This window comes from Oryx dammah, unplaced genomic scaffold, assembly GCF_014754425.2.
Source record: "Oryx dammah isolate SB20612 unplaced genomic scaffold, SCBI_Odam_1.1 HiC_scaffold_27, whole genome shotgun sequence".
NCBI classification, from domain to species: Eukaryota; Metazoa; Chordata; class Mammalia; order Artiodactyla; family Bovidae; genus Oryx; species Oryx dammah.
The window spans coordinates 18696135-18716247 of record NW_024070211.1 but is presented as its reverse complement, the minus strand read 5'-3'; positions in this window follow the sequence as shown (position 1 = coordinate 18716247).

Sequence of the window (20113 nt, the reverse complement as noted above, 5' to 3'; positions counted from 1 at the left end):
CCTGAATTATAGGCAGATTCTTTACTGTCTGAGCTACAAAGAAAGCCCCTACACACAACAACCCTATAAATTAGGTATTCCTATTATTTCCATATGAGAGATGAGGAGACTGAAGCACAGAGAGGTTAAATGACATAGTGTGCTGTGTGCACAGTAGCTCAGTCATGTCTGACTCTTTGTAACCAGATGGACTGTAGCCCACCAGATTTCTCTCTCCATGGAGATTCTCCAGGCAAGAATACTGCAGTAGGTTGCCATGCTCTCCTCCAGGGGATCTTCCCAACTAAGGGATCGAACCCAGGTCTCCCACATTGCAGATGGATTCTTTACCAGCTGAGATACCAGGGAAGCCCTAAGTGACCTAGTGGGTTTAAGTAAATTTTCAAGGGTTGAGTAGCTAGAAAGGAGAAGTCAAAATGCAGACCCAGACAATCTGGCCCCAGAATCCACACTCCTAACCAAACAAGTTCAGTTCAGTTCAGTCACTCAGACGTGTCGTGTCTGACTCTTTGAGACCCCATGGATTGCAGCACTCCAGGCTTCCCTGTCCATCACCAACTCCCAGAGCTTGGTCAAAACTCATGTCCATCAAGTAGGTGATACCATCCAACCATCTCATCCTATGTTGTCCCTTTCATCTCCAATGTTTTGGTCTCAGGACCTCATTACACTTTGAGAATTACCGAGGATCTCAAAGAGCTTTTATTCTTGTAATTCATTTAAAATGAAAAATAAGCCCATTAAATGTTATCATGAATTTTAATGCAATGAATCTATCTTTTACAAACCAAAATAAAATAATTAGTGAAAAGATGGCACTGCTTTACATTTTTAAAAATATTTTAATATCTGGATGAATAGAAGAAAGCTTGATTTTAATACATGCTTCTGCATTTAATCTGGTAAGATATATTGCTTTGGTTGCACATATGAAGAAAATCTGGCTTTACACATTATGTAGTTGGAAAAGGAGCAGTTATTTTAATAAACCTTTTCAAATAATGTGTGTATTCTTCTTCAATACTAAAAACCTTACAAAGTTGTAGTTTCTTAAAAGGCAGTTGCAGTGTGGAATATTAAACCACAACAATGAATATTTCTTACTCTATTGTATTAAAATCCATTGATCTAACTTGCACTTTGAATGACTCCTACCCATGCATGATTTTGTAATATGATGCACTGGTCATCTGGTTCACTGAGTAAAACAGATCTTTTAAATGTTGACTCATTTCATTGTGCAATATTAAGAAATCATGTTGTTAACATTACTACTAAACTCATCAAAAGTATTAAGTGTTGGGAAGTTGTCAAGCTCAGAATGACACAACAAAGTTTTTCCAAACTTCTAGCTTTTGCTTGAAAATCTGACTTTTTTTTTATCAGCAACAAACATTGTCACTTATCTTCCTTCCTGTGACAGTCTCGATTTATTTTTGAGAAAGTATCTGCCAAATGCTCAAATCGGAATAATCTTAGATTTTCTGTCAGTTATTCTTTCATGTAAAGCTGGTGTTCCAAGAAAAAGGAGCTTGTTTTCTTTGAGACAACCATCAGACTTCATACCCAGCAGAAGTACTCTATGTGTAATTCTCATTTCATTGTGCAGGATATTTTAAAGACATGTATTTAAAGGATAAGATTTAACAGAATTAGCAATTATTTATGCCTCATTAAAAACATTCTTACAGAAAGCTAAAACTAGGAGTTTTTTTAAAACTGTGAACTTACCAATGTGAAAACTACAGTGACAAGCAATACATTTTGTTGCTGTTGCTAAGGACCAACAGATTCAGCCACCATTGCTTTGGCACTATTGGTATAAATAATGAAAAAGCAAATAAGGTTTTAGCACTGTTACCAAAATAGTTTTGAGCTTGCAGAACCGCTAAAAGTTTTCAGGGACCACCAAGAATCTGCAAACCACACTTTGAGAAACACTGAGGCATATTATACTCCCTATAAAGTTTAAAATGAACAGGCACAGTGTACATACAAAGTATTACAAAAGAAAAGAAGGAATGTGTTGTGAACTAAATGTTTGTGTCCCTTCAACTTCATATGCTGAAGCCCTATTCCCCAATGTGATGATATTTAAAGAAGGGTCTTTGGGGAAGTAATCAGATTTAGATGAGGTCATGAGGGTGGAGCTTTCATGATGGGATCAGTGCCCTTAGAAGAAGAGATACCAGAGAACCATGTCTGTCTGTCTCTGTCATATGAGGACACTGAGTAGGTGTCTGTCTGCGAGTTATGGAGAGAGCTCTGGCCAGACCTTGAGCATGTCAGCACCCTCATCTCAGGCTTTCAGGCTCTAGAACTGTGAGAAAAGAGATTTCTGTTGTTTAAGCCACCCAGTCTATGGTATTTTGTTATAGCAGCTTAAGCAAGGAACAGAAAAAAAAATGGCAGATGAATATAAGCTCACCAGAATTATGCTTCTAAGCAGTAGATGAATATTAATACTATAACTAAATGTATTATCATGAATTTAAAACAGAGAAAAGCTTAGCTATTGCCTCTATAAAACAAGAGTTCAAATCTGAGATACAAGAATTTAGGAAAAATATAGGAAGACCAAAAAATAAATAAATAAATAAAAGGTGAATAAAACTGAAAAAAGAAGAAAAGAACAAAACTAATCCTAGGTCCTTTCTGTAACAATAAAAGAAAAGAGTAAAATATGGACAACACAGAACTGATAAAAAGTAATCAAACAAAATTCAGATAAAGTTTTAAAAGTTTAATTGATTCCCTCAAAGAAGAAAACCAATATGGTAAAAGAGGGGAAAAAAGTGTTTAAAGATATATTTTAAGAAAAATTTTCCCAAATAAAAGAAAATGTGTCTCCACAGATTGAAGGCATATACTATGTTGCAGTAAACACTGGAATAGAAGGTCAACACTGAATTTAAGGGTATGGAGAACAAGTTATCTATCTTCTCAATGAAGAAACTTTATGAAGCCAAGAAAAAATTCCAGTCACCATTTAAAAAGAAATTTCGTGGTCCACATATCATCTCATTCTGCACCAGAGTGTAGAAGAGAATCAGTTCAAGAAGATAGTTGAATACTCTCTACAAAGTTCTTAAGGAAAGAATGCATTAAAAACAAATTTTATATGAAGACACACTGCCATCCAAGTAAAGGGAACAAAAAATCTGGACATGTGAGAACTCAGAAATAAAACAGCTCTTCTTTTAAAAAAAATATATATATATTAACTTATTTTAATTGGAGGCTAATTACTTTACAATATTGTAGTGGTTTTTGCCATACATTGACATGAATCAGCCATAGGTGTACATGTGTTCCCCATCCTCAACCCTCCTCCCACATCCCTCCCATCCCATCTCTCAGGGTCATCCCAGTGCACTAGCTCTGAGCACTCTAAGCATTGAACCTGGGCTGGTGATCTGTTTCACATATGATAATATACGTTTCAATGCTATTCTCTCAAATCATCCCACCCTTGCCTTCTCCCACAGAGCCCAAAAGTCTGTTCTTTACATCTGTGTCTCTTTTGCTGTCTCGCATATAGGGTCATCATTACCATCTTTCTAAATTCCATATATATGCATTAGTATACTGTATTGGAAAACAGCTCTTAAAGGAATTTCTTGATTAAAAATATCCTTAGGTAAATAATCTATTTGAAGGAAAAAGTAATTAAAAAAGTGATCCAAGGTGAGCTTCAAATATTCTGAATTACAGGACTTTGTCAAAAGCGAATTATTGCTGAAGAACAATTTGTACATTATAAACTTCAACAATACAGAATTTAAATGATTAGATAGAAACTGAGAGAGGAAATTGAAGAGAAGTTGGGATGGAGGTTATATGAATATGCTGCTTTCCAATTAAGTTATAGTCCATGTTCAAAAAAGAGTATTTAAAACCAAAAAAATCAAGTGATAGAGATAAAAGTGTATGTTTAAAGAGGAAAGGGTAAACATTGAAGAAAATAATATATTCCATTAAAATTAGATAATTTTGAAGGAGAGAGGGAAAGGAAAAGGAACCAAATATTAACAAATTTCATTATCATTCAAATTAAGGAATAAATTATATGCAATGAAATATATGATTGCATTAGATAATATATTTAAGAGAGAAACCAACAGAATAAAAAAATAAAAACCTATTACAAAAAAATACAAAAATAAAGAGATCAAACAAACCTATATACTCAAAATCTGATAACATTTCAAATCAGTAGGATGGAACTGGAGATAGACTGATGGGTCAGCTAGTAGCCACAGGGAAAAAAAAAATTAAAATGAATCCCTACCTCAAATCTTACACAAAAATGAAATCCAGTACCAGAAAAAAAAGTTTATGTATAAAAAATAATAGTGCTAAAAACAGCTTGGGGAACTTTTTTCTTATTATTTTGGCTCTGGATAACCTTGCAGGGAGAAATCCAGGAGAATTAGTAACTGCCATCACCCTCTCCCATCCGCCAATCCCTGGCCAGTGATACCCATTAGCTAAAACCAGATGCTGCCAGAGGGCAAGTGAGCAGATGGATATAATCCTTCACTACAGAGAAGACTGGAGGGTGTCTAGAACAGGAAATAGCCTTGGACAAGGTCGCCAAGAATACACAATAGTGAATGGATACTCTCTTCAACAGATGGTGTTGATTAAACTCTATATCCACATGTGAAAGAAGGGAACTAAAGCCTTATCTTACACCACACACACAAATCAAAACTAAAACGTCTAGATTAATGACCTAAATGCAAGAACTGAAACTGTAAAACTCCTAGAAGAAAAAACATAGGAGGAAAGTGTCATGACTTCAGTCTTGGCAATGATTGCATGAATATGAAACTGTAAGTACAGTCGACAAAAACAAAAATAAACAAGTCAGACTACAGCAAACTAAAAGGCTTGCAAGTAGCAAAGAAAATGATCAACCAAATGAAAAAGGCAACCTACACTGAAGAAGAAAATATTTGCTTGAAAATATATAGCTGAAAAGGGTTGATCTGTAAAGTAAAACATAAGAAACTTCTGAAACTCAATGCAATACTTAAAAACAGCTTTTCAAACCCTGCTTCAGAGGGATGGATGGAGGTTTCCAAGTGATTTTTTTTTCTCATTTTTATGATTCTTTCTTTCTTCCTTTTTCTTCTCTTCTTCTTTTTCTTTTCTTTTTCATTCACCACTACTATACCTAGAGCCAAGTATTTTGAACCTACATTTAGCCAAGTGTTCAAAAGATTTTGGGACACTGTACTTATCAACTTACCTTTCCCTTATTTATTCACATATTTTGTATGTGGTATAGTTTATACCTCTGTAAGATATTAAAACCTTTGGGGAAGGGAGTAGTATATAAGCAAATTTTAAAAATCCACTTTGTACATTTGTCTCTAAACCAAGTCAACATGAACTCTGGAACCAGACTGCCTGGGTTTGAATCTAAGCCCTATCACTTAGAATCTGGGACACCTTGGGTAGGACATGTAAGTTTCCTGGGTGCCAGTTTCCCCATCTGTAGTATAAAAGTGTGAAACTGACAATATAAGTCTCTCAGTCATGTCTGACTCTTTGTGATCTGATAGACTATAGCCTGCCAGGCTCCTCTGTCCATGGAATTCTCCAGGCAAGAATACTGGAGTAGGTTGCCTTTCCCGTCTCCAAGGGGTCTTCACAACCCAGGGATGGAACCCATGTCTCCTGCAGGCATTGCAGGCAGATACTTTTACCTTTTGAGCCACGAGGAAAGCAAATAAATATTAGTATTTCCCCTAAAATCATGGTGGGGATTAAATTAGTTACTATATGTTACACAGAATGGTGTCTATCACTTATAATATGTATAACTAATAAAAGCACTAACTGTAGCTAATGTTGAACTTCCATATTATACTCAACAGTCAGAGCTTTGGTTTAGAAGTGATGTCCAGGAAATCACAGTTTGGGAAGAGCAGAGGGTTGGTATAGAATAACAAATGATCTACAATTCTGATTCCCTGGTGGCTCACATGATAAAGAGTCTGCTTGCAATACAGGAGACCCACGTCCAATCCCTGCGTTGGGACGATCCCCTGGAGAAGGAAATGGCAACCCATTCCAGTATTCTTGCCTGGAAAGGCCCATGGTAGGAGGAGACTGGCAGGCTATAGTCAGAGTTGCAAAGAGTTGGACACCACTGAGCGACTTCACTTTCACTTTCATGACATTTAACATGGCCCATTCTTTTCTATGTGGGAAATTAAAGCCTGCAAGCCAAAGAGATTAAGTGCATGCTCAGGTCACCCTCCCATCTTCTAAGTGGCAGGGCAAGCCACCCATATGAGTGAGTGGCCCAAGGCATATAAGCAGTGGCCTTGCTATCATAAGCAGGACGCTAGCCTGATGGAAAGAATTCTGGCTTCCAGCCCTGACTTCATCACTAGCCCAAGGATTGTGGGCAAGTCACTGGATTTCTCTAGATCCCCATCTATGAACAAAGCAGTAAACCATCTTCCAGACCTTCTGTGTTCTCACAACTTGTAATGCCAGTCATTACTGTTCTCTTTGGGTGCATGCCTGTAACTAAACTAGAAATAGTTGCAATTAGGTAGAAATAGAGCTTCATAAAGTCAGAACAGGAGATTTAACATATCCTACAACCGGGCTTTGACCCTGCTCTGTACTCCTGCCCAAACTTTCCCATGAAGAAATCTCTTTGAAGTCATTTTGACTCTGCTGATTAAGGAATCAGTTGTTCTAATCCCCAGACTTTGATCCCCAGATAGTTTCAAGCAGATGAAATCTCTGTCTCACATTCACTGACCACTCTTAAAGACAGCCAGCTAAGACTGCTGCCCCATCAGCCACGCCTCGGCTGCTTTAGTGAAGCTCGCGGTGAACCTCAGCAAGGTGGTCCAAGGCCACAGTCATCATACTCCAAGGTCAAATCCTTTATTCATTCAGAAAGTATTTACGGGTCCCATCTAAGCAGCAGGCATTGTGGTAGGCACTTAGAGAACTTACATTCTAGAGAGGAAAAGACAACCATTATTTATAGAGTCATGCCAATAAAAGCACAATAACAACCCTGATAAATGCTCAGAAGAAAATACACACGGTGCCACGCAACTAGAGTGTAGGACTTTTGACCTTTCCTTCAAAGGCTAAAGAAGGATTCTCTGTCACAGGGGATGGTTTAAGATAGGAGTACTGAGTCCAGGTAGTGGCACTGCTCCAGGCAATGTGAATAACACGTGCAAAGGCCATCAGTGTATGAGGAACCAGAAGACGACCAGGACCCTGAAGCCCAGAGGACTCTGAGTCAGTTCCTTGTGGGTTTATTTAAGGATAACCCTACAAAACAGATTTCTCAGTTACAGTAATACTCAAATCTCCCTCTACCCTTATTCCTGTATCTTATCCAGCACATGGAAGCAGCCACAAGGTCTTGGTTCCATCTCTCTTACTTTGAAATGCATGAAGCATTTGCCAGAAAACTTAACCAAAGGTTACCCATAATAGCTCTTTCCAAGAGCTTACATTTCTTACATTTTCTACTAAAAACTACTTTGATGATGCAATTACCAACATCTTTAACCTAGGATAACACAATCATACTGACACACATTTCCACAAATTGTTTTGTTCCAGATGGCATATTTTCCAGTAGAAATGACTTGTGTATTACCTGCTGTTAGGGAAATAGCTCACACCATATTGTGTCTTCTGGGAAAAATTTTCACCAGGGAAATGAATATTATGCTTTGTATATTTTCCCCATTAAAATCAAAAAATTAAAGAGCAACAGAAAAAATTCTAAGGTGAATCATATGTGAATATGATTACACATATATATTCATAAAATATATAAATATATAGGTATATTAATATATTTATATATGAATATGAAAGGTATTACATATTTATTAGCAAGAAAACAAGAGTAAAAATTTTGGAAGGAGCATCCATTCCCTGATCACATTAACTTGAAAAATTTGATCTTGACATAATGATATATTGAGACTATCAATTCCTTTTTTCTCTGTTATAAATGTTTTTTTAGACTATAAAATGAATTTATAAAAGAGAATAGTACTGGATAAAGCCAGAATCTTCCTTGGAAATAACAATCTGGTTGTAAATATCAGCATTCTCTTAAAATTGAGAAATCAAAGATAAAATGATGAAGAGCTAACACTAGAACAAGAGAGCCTTCTCAAGCTTATTTGTACAAAATGCTAATTGCAGATTGATATAACAGGTCCTAAAAACTGTATTTTTTTTTTCCTGGCTATGCTGTGAGACTTGTGGGACCTTAGTTCCCTGACCAATAATGAAAACAGGCCCCATAAGTGAAAGTTCTAACCAATGGACTGCCAGGGAATTCCTCCCCAATTGTATGGTTTTAAAAATTAACCAGTAACTATGATACAATGGCCCCCATTTTTAATGAAGTCATGAATATTAGTGGCCTATTATTCAAGATTTATTAGAATAAATGGTATGTTTGACTAAATAGCAGTGCAAGACTGTGGCTGATTCATGTCAGTGTTGGCAAAAACCATCACAATATGTAAAGTAATTATCCTCCAATTAAAGTAAATTAATTAATAAAAAGAAAGAAAGAAAGAACAGTGTAAGAAATGACATATTTATAATGTGTGAGAAACAAAGATCCCAGTTTTAAGATCCAACTATGCCTAGTACAGTTTCAGCTTTAGTAGTTTTTTATAGTTTAATTTTACATAGTGTTAAAGGACAGTAGCAGTAGAGTCCTTAACTTATGATAGATTCTGCATTTCCCTGAACTTCTTGGGTAAGAAATGAAACATTTTAAGGAAAAATGAAAAGAATGATGTGTACTATAGATACCTATAACCCCAACAATTTATAAAACATCTTTGCCATGTTATAGAAGATCCCCTTTGTACAAAGAATTGGGAAAATGCCATTTGCACCAAGAATTGAGTGTTGGTCTGGCTTTGTGTCAAGTGGGAGAAATTATTTTATATCTCTGTATCTCAAAAAAGTTTAAAACCACATGGTATTAAAATAGATAATACAGAAATGTACCCAAGGCATTGGAATATCTTTCTTCTCAATCTTCCATCCTTGAGGAATAAAGCCTTTGAAGGGGGCTCCAAGGTGTAATTTACTTCACCAGGAAGAAAGGTGTTGGCCTGATAGAAATGGGCAAGAAGAGAGCTGCTATAGAAATACCTTTGTAACTCAACTGAATGGAAGATGCCCCATGCCAGGCCCTGAGCTAAGAATTTACTCGCCTGAGAATCTGAAAAAGACATCCAGACTCAGGAGTCAGACCGCCTCCCTAGAATGGTGACATTAACCTCTCTAAATTTAACTTCCTTCAACTATAAAATAAGGATAATCTTACTACACTCTGCATATGGGTTTTATGAGACAGAGTACTAGAAAATGATGGTGAAAAGCTTACATGATACATGGTAAGCATTCAATAAATGTTCATTTCTATTTTTGTCTCACTTAAACCTCACATGATTCAGGGTCAGGATTCAGTTTCCTGATGTGCATAGAAGGAGAGGAAGACTGAAATGAATTTTCTGATTTGGCCAAGGAAATATATTTGGGTGTCTCAGGAAAGAGATCAAAAAGAACCATCAAAATTGTACAGGGCAAGTTAGGCACTTTGGTTTTGTGAACAGGGTCCATGTTGGTGATAAGCCACCGCTGGTGGCACGAGTATTGAAAGTGAGACCGTGAGAAGACTAATGACTGAAGCATCCGCAGCTGAACAGACAGAGCCACTGGGTCCGCAGGTCTGAGCATGAGGCACTTGGATCTGTAGGAACAGTTTGGGGCTCAATCTGGGAGACCCAAAGCTGAGGAGGTTGGACTGTGCAGGGGAAGTGACATGAGAGGGTCCTTGGAGTATCAGTGTGTCCTGACCTCAGTCCTAAGCCTGCTTTCTAGTAGCTGTGGGCTTCAGCCAACTTGCTGAAGCATATTCAAAATACATGCTTCATACATAATAGGGGAATAAAAATTATCACCACTTGGGGGTTCTGTGAAGATTAAATGAGATGATGCAAAGTGTTTGGCACCTCATTTATGCTCAAAAGTATCAGATCTTATTATTTCAGTTATTTCTAAATGCTCTTCTCTCTTCAAACTCCTCCTTCAGCCCTGGTAGAGTCCATGGAGCTATTAGTGGACAGTGTTGAGCCTGAAGGCGGTAACTTACTAATTACCATCTGGCCTTGGTGACTCAGACAGTAAAGCATTGCCTGTAATGCGGGAGACTTGGGTTTGATCCCTGGGTTGGGAAGATCCTCTGGAGAAGGAAATGGCAACCCACTCCAGTACTCTTGCTTGGAAAATTCCATGGATGGAGGAGCCTAGTAGGCTACAGTCCAGGGGTCACAAAGAATCGGACACGACTGAGCGACCTTCCTTTCCTTTCCTTTACCTGACTCTCACTCCAGCAGTGTGTTCAGGAAATGCGTATTTCTGTGCTTTCCTTTCCTAGGATATTCTGAGCCTACAAAAGAAACCCTAGAATAAATTACTTCCAATCCCAGGTCCTAATGCTTAAATGTTTCCTAAGACAATCACCAACTGAGACTAGCTATTTTACAGTGTCAGCTGGATTTGCCTAAAAACAAAGAAAAACTTTAGTACAACTAAACCCATTAAGTTGGAAAGAATTGCAAGGCTCATTAAATTTGCAGAGAGAAAGAGAAAGACAAAGCTTTCCAAGTCCTCTGATCACGGCCCATTGTGGAGAAAAAGGCAATTTATAAAAAGGGATCTTTAACCAAAATATAACAAAGTCTGACCTTTAAAAGGAGGAATTGAATAATCAGCCTGGAAAATAATTTTTTTGTAATAAATTCTCCCAGCTGCACAGAAGTCCTTTGGTTGCTGGCCAGTGGAATACTGGTATAGGCTTATCTTAGCAGAGTGGCATTGAAGCTGCTTTTTAAATACTGGGGAATGGTGAGGAATCTGATTCTTCAGTGTGGTACAGAGCACATGCTTACAAAAAAAAAAAAAAAAGAAAAGAAAAAGTGAGGCACAACCACATGACTTGGAGCTGCAGACGCTGAAATACACCAGAGTCCCCGAGTTACTGGCAGATCCCAAATTCTGGCCTTCAAAGTCGTCTTCTTTTTGTGATGTGGGGATTTTAGTTGGATTACACTGAGATGCCTGGAAAACACCAATTCCCAATGAAAAACACAAGGGGCTCCATGAGGGCATTGGCTTAGAGCAACTTTTGCCTGTAAAACTTGGCCTTAAGAGTTGGCTAATGTTGTCACACACAGAGAAAAGGCCATCCTGCCTGTTTCAGATTTTCTTGTTGTTTTTTTTTTAGTTTTCAAACTTCTCTTCTCTCACAACCTCATTTCTCTCAGCAGACAACCAAAACCAACGATTACCAGGTACCAATCTAATGAAAAAAAACAATTACAAAAGAGAAATGGAAGATGGGGAAGGACAAATAGAGGGAAATTTCATCTCCGTGAAATGTCTGTGTATTTAAGAACCATGTTAATTTTATTTCACAAGGAAATTCAAAGCATTGAAATGAATATACTTCAAAGAACTGTCTGCTCTGACCTTGATAACCCAACCACAACCCTAGCTGGCCAAGAGAAACCAAGCACAAAGTGGGCTTCCCAAGGGGCAGGAGGAGGAAAAGTGTTGAATTCAAAGTAGAGCAATCCAGGTTCTTCTCCTCTGAGCCATGAACTCCAAACACGACTTGATGTTATTACCGCCCTTATCATTATGGGCTGAATTGTGCCCACTCCCAAATTCATATGCTGAAATCCTCATCCCCACTATCTCAGAATGTGGCCTTATTGGGAAATATGATCATTACATATGTAATTAGTTAAAATGAAGCCCTAATACAATATGACCAATGTCCTGATTAAAGGGAGAATTTTAGAGACAGGTAGACAAACATACTGGAAAAGGAAATGGCTACCCACTCCAGTATTCTTGCCTGGAGAATTCCATGGACAGAGGAGCCTGGTGGGCTACAGTCCATGGGGTGGCAAAGAGTCAAATATGACTGAGCAACTAACACACACACACACACACACACAGAGGAAAAAGACCATGTCACCATGAAGACACAGAGCAAGGTGATGGAGCAGAAGCCAAGGAATTCCAAAACTGCCAGAAAACCATCAGAAGTTAGAGGAGAGGCAATGAACCAGATTTTTCCTCACTTCAGAAGCAACCAACCCTACTGAATCCTTGACCTCAGCTTTCAAAGTTTCAGATCTGAGAGACCATAGTTGTTTAAACCACCCAGTTTGTGGTACTTCAGTATGACTGTCTCAGCACATAAATACACTTACATACCTAATGGAGTTGTACAAGTCCTCTGATTAATTAAACCAGATCCACAAGCCCCTCTATGTGTCAGCCACTGAGATGGGCTCTGTGGATGCAGAGGGCATCAGGCCATGGTTCTCAACCTCTTGGAATATGTGATCTCAAACAACAGTATCAGGCAGGTGTGGTTATTTAGCACTTGATATGCTACAGAGTTATTCAAATTTGCTGGCCTACTGAGCACTTTCATAGCATCATCTTTCAGGATCTGAAATAGCTCAACTGGAATTCCATCACCTCCACTAGCTTTGTTTGTAGTGATGCTTTCTAAGGAACACTTGACTTCACATTCCAGGATGTCTAGCTCTAGGTGAGTGATCACACCATTGTGATTATCTTGGTCGGGAGGACCATTTTTGTATAGTTCTTCTGTGTATTCTTGCCACCTCTTCTTAATATCTTCTGCTTCTGTTAGGTCCATACCATTTCTGTCCTTTATCGAGCCCATCTTTGCATGAAATGTTCCCTTGGTATCTCTAATTTTCTTGAAAGAGATCTCTAGTCTTTCCCATTCTGTTCTTTTCCTCTATTTCTTTGCATTGATTGCTGAGGAAGGCTTTCTTATCTCTTCTTGCTATTCTTTGGAACTCTGCATTCAGATGCTTATATCTTTCCTTTTCTCCTTTGCTTTTCACTTCTCTTCTCTTCACAGCTATTTGTAAGGCCTCCTCAGACAGCCATTTTGCTTTTTTGCATTTCTTTTCCATGGGGATGGTCTTGATTCCTGTCTCCTGTACAATGTCACGAACCTCAGTCCATAGTTCATTAGGCACTCCATCTATCAGATCTAGGCCCTTAAATCTATTTCTCACTTCCACTGTATATTCATAACGGATTTGATTTAGGTCGTACCTGAATGGTCAAGTGGTTTTCCCTACTTTCTTCAATTTAAGTCTGAATTTGGCAGTAAGGAGTTCATGATCTGAGTCACAGTCAGCTCCTGGTCTTGTTTTTGTTGACTGTATAGAGCTTCTCCATCTTTGGCTGCAAAGAATATAATCAATCTGATTTCGGTGTTGACCATCTGATGATGTCCATGTGTAGAGTCTTCTCTTGTGTTGCTGGAAGAAGGTGTTTGCTATGACCAGTGCATTTTCTTGGCAAAACTCTATTAGTCTTTGCCCTGCTTCATTCTGTACTCCAATGCTAAATTTGCCTGTTACTCCAGGTGTTTCTTGACTTCCTACTTTTGCATTCCAGTCCCCTATAATGAAAAGGACATCTCTTTTGGGTGTTAGTTCTAAAAGGTCTTGGAAGTCTTCATAGAACCGTTCAACTTCAGCTTCTTCAGCGTTACTGGTTGAGGCATAGACTTGGATTACTGTGATATTGAATGGTTTGCCTTGGAAATGAACAGAGATCATTCTGTCATTTTTGAGATTGCATCCAAGTACTGCATTTTGGACTCTTTTGTTGATCATGATGGCGACTCCATTTCTTCTAAGGAATTCCTGCCCACAGTAGTAGATATAATGGTCATCTGAGTTAAATTCACCCATCCCAGTCCATTTCAGTTCACTGATTCCTAGAATGTTGACATTCACTCTTGCCATCTCCTGTTTGGCTACTTCCAATTTGCCTTGATTCATGGACCTGACATTCCAGGTTCCTATGCAACATTGCTCTTTACAGCATCGGACCTTGCTTCTATCACCAGTCATATCCACAACTGGGTTTTGTTTTTGCTTTAGCTCCGTCCCTTCATTCTTACCAGAGTTATTTCTCCACTGATCTCCAGTAGCATATTGGGCACCTACTGACCTGGGGAGTTGGTCTTTCAGTATCCTATCATTTTGCCTTTTCATACTGTTCATGGGGTTCTCAAGGCAAGAATACTGAAGTGGTTTGCCATTCCCTTCTCCAGTGGACCACATTCAGTCAGACCTCTGCACCATGCCCATCCATCTTGGTTGGCCTCACGGGCATGGCTTAGTTTCACTGAGTTAGACAAGGCTGTGGTCTCTGTGATTAGATTGACTAGTTTTCTGTGAGTATAGTTTCAGTATGTCTGCCCTCTGATGCCCTCTTGCAACACTACTGTCTTACTTGGGTTTCTCTTACCTTGGACATGGCGTATCTCTTCACGGTTGCTCCAGCAAAGCGCAGCCACTGCTCCTTACCTTGGATGAGGGGTATCTCCTCACCACCGCCCCTCCTGACCTTGAACGTGGAATAGCTCCTCTAGGCCCTGCAGCACCTCATCTCACATGCTAGTAAAGTAATGCTCAAAATTCTCCAAGCCAGGCTTCAGCAATACATGAACCGTGAACTTCCAGATGTTCAAGCTGGTTTTAGAAAAGGCAGAGGAACCAGAGATCAAATTGCCAACATCTGCTGGATCATTGAAAAAGCAAGAGAGTTCAGAAAAACATCTATTTCTGCTTAATTGACTATGCCAAAGCCTTTGACTGTGTGGATCACAATAAACTGGAAAATTCTGAAAGAGATGGGAATACCAGACCACCTGACCTGCCTCTTGAGAAACCTATATGCAGGTCAGGAAGCAACAGTTAGAACTGGACATGGAACAACAGACTGGTTCCAAATAGGAAAAGGAGTACGTCAAGGCTGTATATTGTCAACCTGCTTATTTAATTTATATGCAGAGTACATCATGAAAAATTCTGTGCTGGAAGAAGCACAAGCTGGAATCAAGATTGCTGGGAGAAATATCAATAACCTCAGATATGCAGATAACACGATGCTTATGGCAGAAAGTGAAGAGGAACTCAAAAGCCTCTTGATGAAAGTGAAAGAGGAGAGTGAAAAAGTTGGCTTAAAGCTTACCATTCAGAAAACAAAGATCATGGCATCTGGTCCCATCACTTCATGGGACATAGATGGGGAAACAGTGGAAACAGTGTCAGACTTTATTTTTTTGGGCTCCGAAATCACTGCAGATGGTGATTGCAGCCATGCAATTAAAAGATGCTTACTCCTTGGAAGAAAAGTTATGACCAACCTAGATAGCATATTGAAAAGCAGAGATATTACTTTGCCAACAAAGGTTCATCTAGTCAAGGCTATGGTTTTTCCAGTGGTCATGTATGGATGTGAGAGTCAGAGTGTGAAGAAAGCTGAGTGCCAGAGAATTGATGCTTTTGAACTGTGGTGTTGGAGAAGACTCTTGAGAGTCCCTTGGATTGCAAGGAGATCCAACCAGTCCATTCTGAAGGAGATCAGCTCTGGGATTTCTTTGGAAGGAATGATGCTAAAGCTGAAACTCCAGTACTTTAGCCACCTCATGCGAAGAGTTGACTCATTGGAAAAAACTCTAATGCTGGGAGGGATTGGGGGCAAGAGGAGAAGGGGATGGCAGAGGATGAGATGGCTGGATGGCATCACTGACTCGATGAACATAAGTTTGAGTGAACTCCAGGTGATGGTGATGGACAGAGATGCCTGGCGTGCTGTGATTCATGGGGTCACAAAGAGTCAGACACGACTGAGTGACTGAACTGAACAGATGCTACAGAGTATAAATTATGTACTGAAAACCAGAGTTTTAAATAAGAATATGAAATATCTCATTAATACCTTTTATATCAATTATTTGTTGAAATGATAATATTTTAGATAGTTGGGTTAAGTACATTATTAAAATTAATTAATCCAATTTCTTTTCAATTTTTTAATTTGACTATGAAAATATTTTCAATTATATGTGTCATTTTCAGGATAGATCTATTGGACAGCATTGCTCTAGGAGCTTCAAGATCAAGGGGTGGAGTAAACCCAGAACCAAGTAATAGCTTTGTGTCAAGGTGGTTGAGAAAATATCTTTACAAGTCTGCAGAAGCCTAGAGGAAGGAATAAATCAACACAAAGAGGGTAGCAGGGTGTGCCAAGGCCCAGGGTTGGGCCCTTTGGTAGAATTGCCAAGAACTCTTTAGGCTATCCAACAGTTCTCTGTGGAGGAATGAGAGGTGAAAATGAAAACCCTGAAACAGTGGCATCAACTGAACACTCACAGGGTTCCAGCATGGGGCTGAATGCTTCATACATATTTTACTAATTTAACGCTCATTGCAGCTACGTGAGTTAGGCGCCCATTATTCTCACTGTATAGATGAGGAAACCGAGGCCTGACGTGTTAAGTTTATTGTCCACAGCAATTCAGGACAAGGGTTTAATTCTGAGCCTGGACTAGCAGGTAGAACCAGCTTGCTCTTGAAGGAGTTGTTTATCATACTAACATATAAAATTAAGGTAGGTGCACAGAAGGGAAGGAGAGAGTGGGGACATTCATTCATTTATCTCGGAGACAATGAGGAGGCTACAGAAAGATTTAAAGCAAAAGTGTGGCATGAGCAGATTTGACTTTGGGAACAGTATGAGCTCTGGAGTCTGTGAAGAGTGGTGGGGCTGGAGATTCTGTGTTCACAGGAGAAGCTGGTTCTTTCTCCTAACCCAGAAATAAGATAATCCAGAGAGCTTCCTGGATTCAAAAGCCTCATGGCCTTTGAGGAATATAATGCCCATAGGAGGCACTTGGCAGACAGAAGACAAAGTGATCTGAGGACACAGAGCTGGTCTGACTGAGGCCAACGGCAGGCGATGCAGAGCTGTCTCCTGTCTTCCTCAGAAGCTGCTGTTCTTTGACATCACCCATCCCCAGATGACACTTCAAGTCATGGGAAAGGCTTGTATCAAGAGTAGGATAACAGAAGAAATAAACGAGACTTCTGCTTTGGAGGTCCACCTCAGCACCAGAGTGATGCTAGGTTTTACCTCCAAGTTCCTGGCCTTTTTAGCTTCCCTGGGGTCCCCCAAAATGTTTTTCCCCCATTTCTGAGGCTTCCTCATGTGTGGGATGTATCACATCTTTCCTCCAATAGTAATAAAGAAGAAATGACTCTCAGGAAGCGATGCTATTGATTCTTTAAAGCATAACTTTTCATACAGTGGTGCTTAGAATGTGAGGCCTCAAAGATCACAACTGTTTTAATTTGCCCCCTCGTTCTCTCTACCACAAGCTCCACTCTGTGTGTTCTTACCCTCAGAACCTCATACACCACACTGATGGGGCAAATATGATGATCAGGTAGTTTGTTGATGTATCACTGCAAGTGATACACACATTCACAGATCTGGAAAAAAAACTATTAAATGTTAAACTTCATATACAAACCAGCCACTAAAGATAATTGGTAATAAATGACTTTTTAATTAACTTTTTATATGATCCTGATGAGTTACTGAGCTTCTTAAGGTGATTCACAAAGACTTAGCATCTTGATAATTTAAGGGGGAAAAAACTAGTAACAGTAAATTATTAAAGCTTGTGATCAGAAAATAACTTCTATTTCAATTGTTTTGATACTGATGTTTTTGCGAGACAAAAGAAGAGTCAGTCACTTAAGGATTTTTTTTGAGGGGTCATGGTTAAATCAAACAATTATACTAATTAAAGATAAAGATATATGTAAATACTGTGTATTTTTTTAAAATAGGCATTTTATTACCATCAAGTACTCTGAATCCTAGAATTGCATAAACCATCTGTTGCTTTGTGGAGAACCCATTTTAATAAATAGAGAAGAATAGGTTGAAACCAGAAATCAAAGCCTCACTTTCAGTCATACCATCTTCTACTTATGCTGAAATTATGCTATGTTTAGCAAGTTGCTATTTGAATATGTGGAAATAGTGTTTTCCAAAATAGGGAAATACTCACAATAACAACGTTAATCTTATTTATCTGCTTATTAAAAATAAGTATAAAACTTGAGCTTTTCAAAGCCAAAACTACAGACTCCTAATTGGTTTTTGCTAAATTAATGAAGTTTTACTGTGCTAATTTCTAAAAGTGTGGTCTAAAGCCTAGGAAAAGCTGTTGCAATTAAAATAGAGAAAACCAATAGATAATTTGGTGAAAGACTGAACTAAAGGTCTAATTCCATCCTAATCCTCCAATTAAAATGTTTTTATAACAATAATAGCATCTACATGAAGGTAATCCAATTATGAACATAATAACATTTATTATTATACTTTTTCTATGCAAAATTGGTATCAGAACCATTGTGTTCAGGCCTGTGATAAGCCTTGGTCTTATTTGATCCCAAGTTTACATTAAAAAGTTACCTTGGAATGGAGTAAACTCTTGGTTCTTCTTTGCAAGTAGGTATTACCTTAATCGTTTACGTTTTGCCCTCCAAAGACAAAAAATTCTGGAATGGTAATCAGGCCATGTAATGACAGGGTTGAAATCAAGCAGGTCCCATGTAATGTCACATTTTATTTCACAAATCTGGTACCGTTTTCAAATGACTCAACCTCAGTCTATTATGTATGTTTAGTTAAATGGATAAAAACATTAAGAAAACAGTTGTCAAATGAAGTTATAGAAATGAAAGTATGGCCCATTATTGGGGATTTTTATGAAGGACTTGAAATTACGTGTAATGTCTTACTAGTTCTATTTTCAGAATACATCAGTACCTTCTTGTAGCAGCCTCTGAGTCAAGTTACTGAAAAGCAGGAACTTGAGAACATTTTTGAATGAAAATCATTAAGTTTCCAGGCAAAAAAAAAAAACTATTCAGATTCTGCTTCAATGCCTAAATTTGGGTGCAAAAGCAAAAACCAAGCTAATCTTACGATGTCATGAGAAACAGTTCCCCAAATCTCTCTGTGAATGCCACCTTTGCTCAAGTGTACAAGACCATGTCTTAGATTCATTTTTAATAAATATTTTATTTGCAAATGTCCAAATGAAGATGGTTTAGATTTTTTCTTCCTCTTAGTGGTTCTGTTTACCCATCAATTGTTTTTCTTTCTAAGTTTCGTTTATGTAATAAACATAGTTCTCTGGCGACTATTATCAGCTAGAACCTCTTCAAAAAAAAAAAAAAAAGCAATGAAAGTTCTTAAGTTGAACAACGCATCCCATAAAATTACTCCAAAAGCCCAACCTTGGCATCTAATAGGAAAGCTTCTTAAAGATCAATAAGAATACGACAATTAAGGGACTCTTTCCCTTCACTGCAGTGTAGCCTAAGGTATATTGAAGAGATGAGAAGATATCACATTTTTAGGAATGCCTAAGAAATACTAGGCTATGGAGAATAGTCATCATGTTCCTTCTGACTGGGAAAAAAAATAATAAAAGCAGTTTAAGATCATTGGCAGGGTCTGATAATCTTGTCAAATTTCGCATCAATGGACCATGAAACAAACAAGTAATCTCAGATTCAGAGCATAATATATGCTCTTTCCTGATAAAATCAGAGACAGTCTAGGATGGTGTGATATACATAATTCAACTGAAAAGTAAGAAAGGAGGGAGGGGAAGATGAGAGCCAAAATGGAGAAAAGCAGATAGAGAGGATAAAGGAAAAAGTATTTTCTGAAGTATAAACTTGGGGGGAAAAGTTAAATTCATATGCTTCATACTATCAGAAAATTAAAACATCCTCCCCCATCACTCTCTCTCTCTCTCCTGACACAGAAATAAACAAATTCAAATGTATGACAAGAATTCTGTAATCTATTAAATGCAGGTGCCTTGAAATACATTATCTGTCCACTTCCCTGGGATAGTGTTTGCTCTATTTCAATCATACAGCTCACATTGAACATTCTTCCTCTATCTGTAAGCAGCCACAAACTTGTTCTGGAATTAGGTAAGGAATGATGTTTGCCTTTAGTAAAAAGCCCATTTGCTCACCTTTGAAGGACATGGGCAAGCGTCTCTACGGTTCATTCCAGGGTTTTGTGCTGGAACTTGCAAACAAAAGCCTCATAAAAAGAT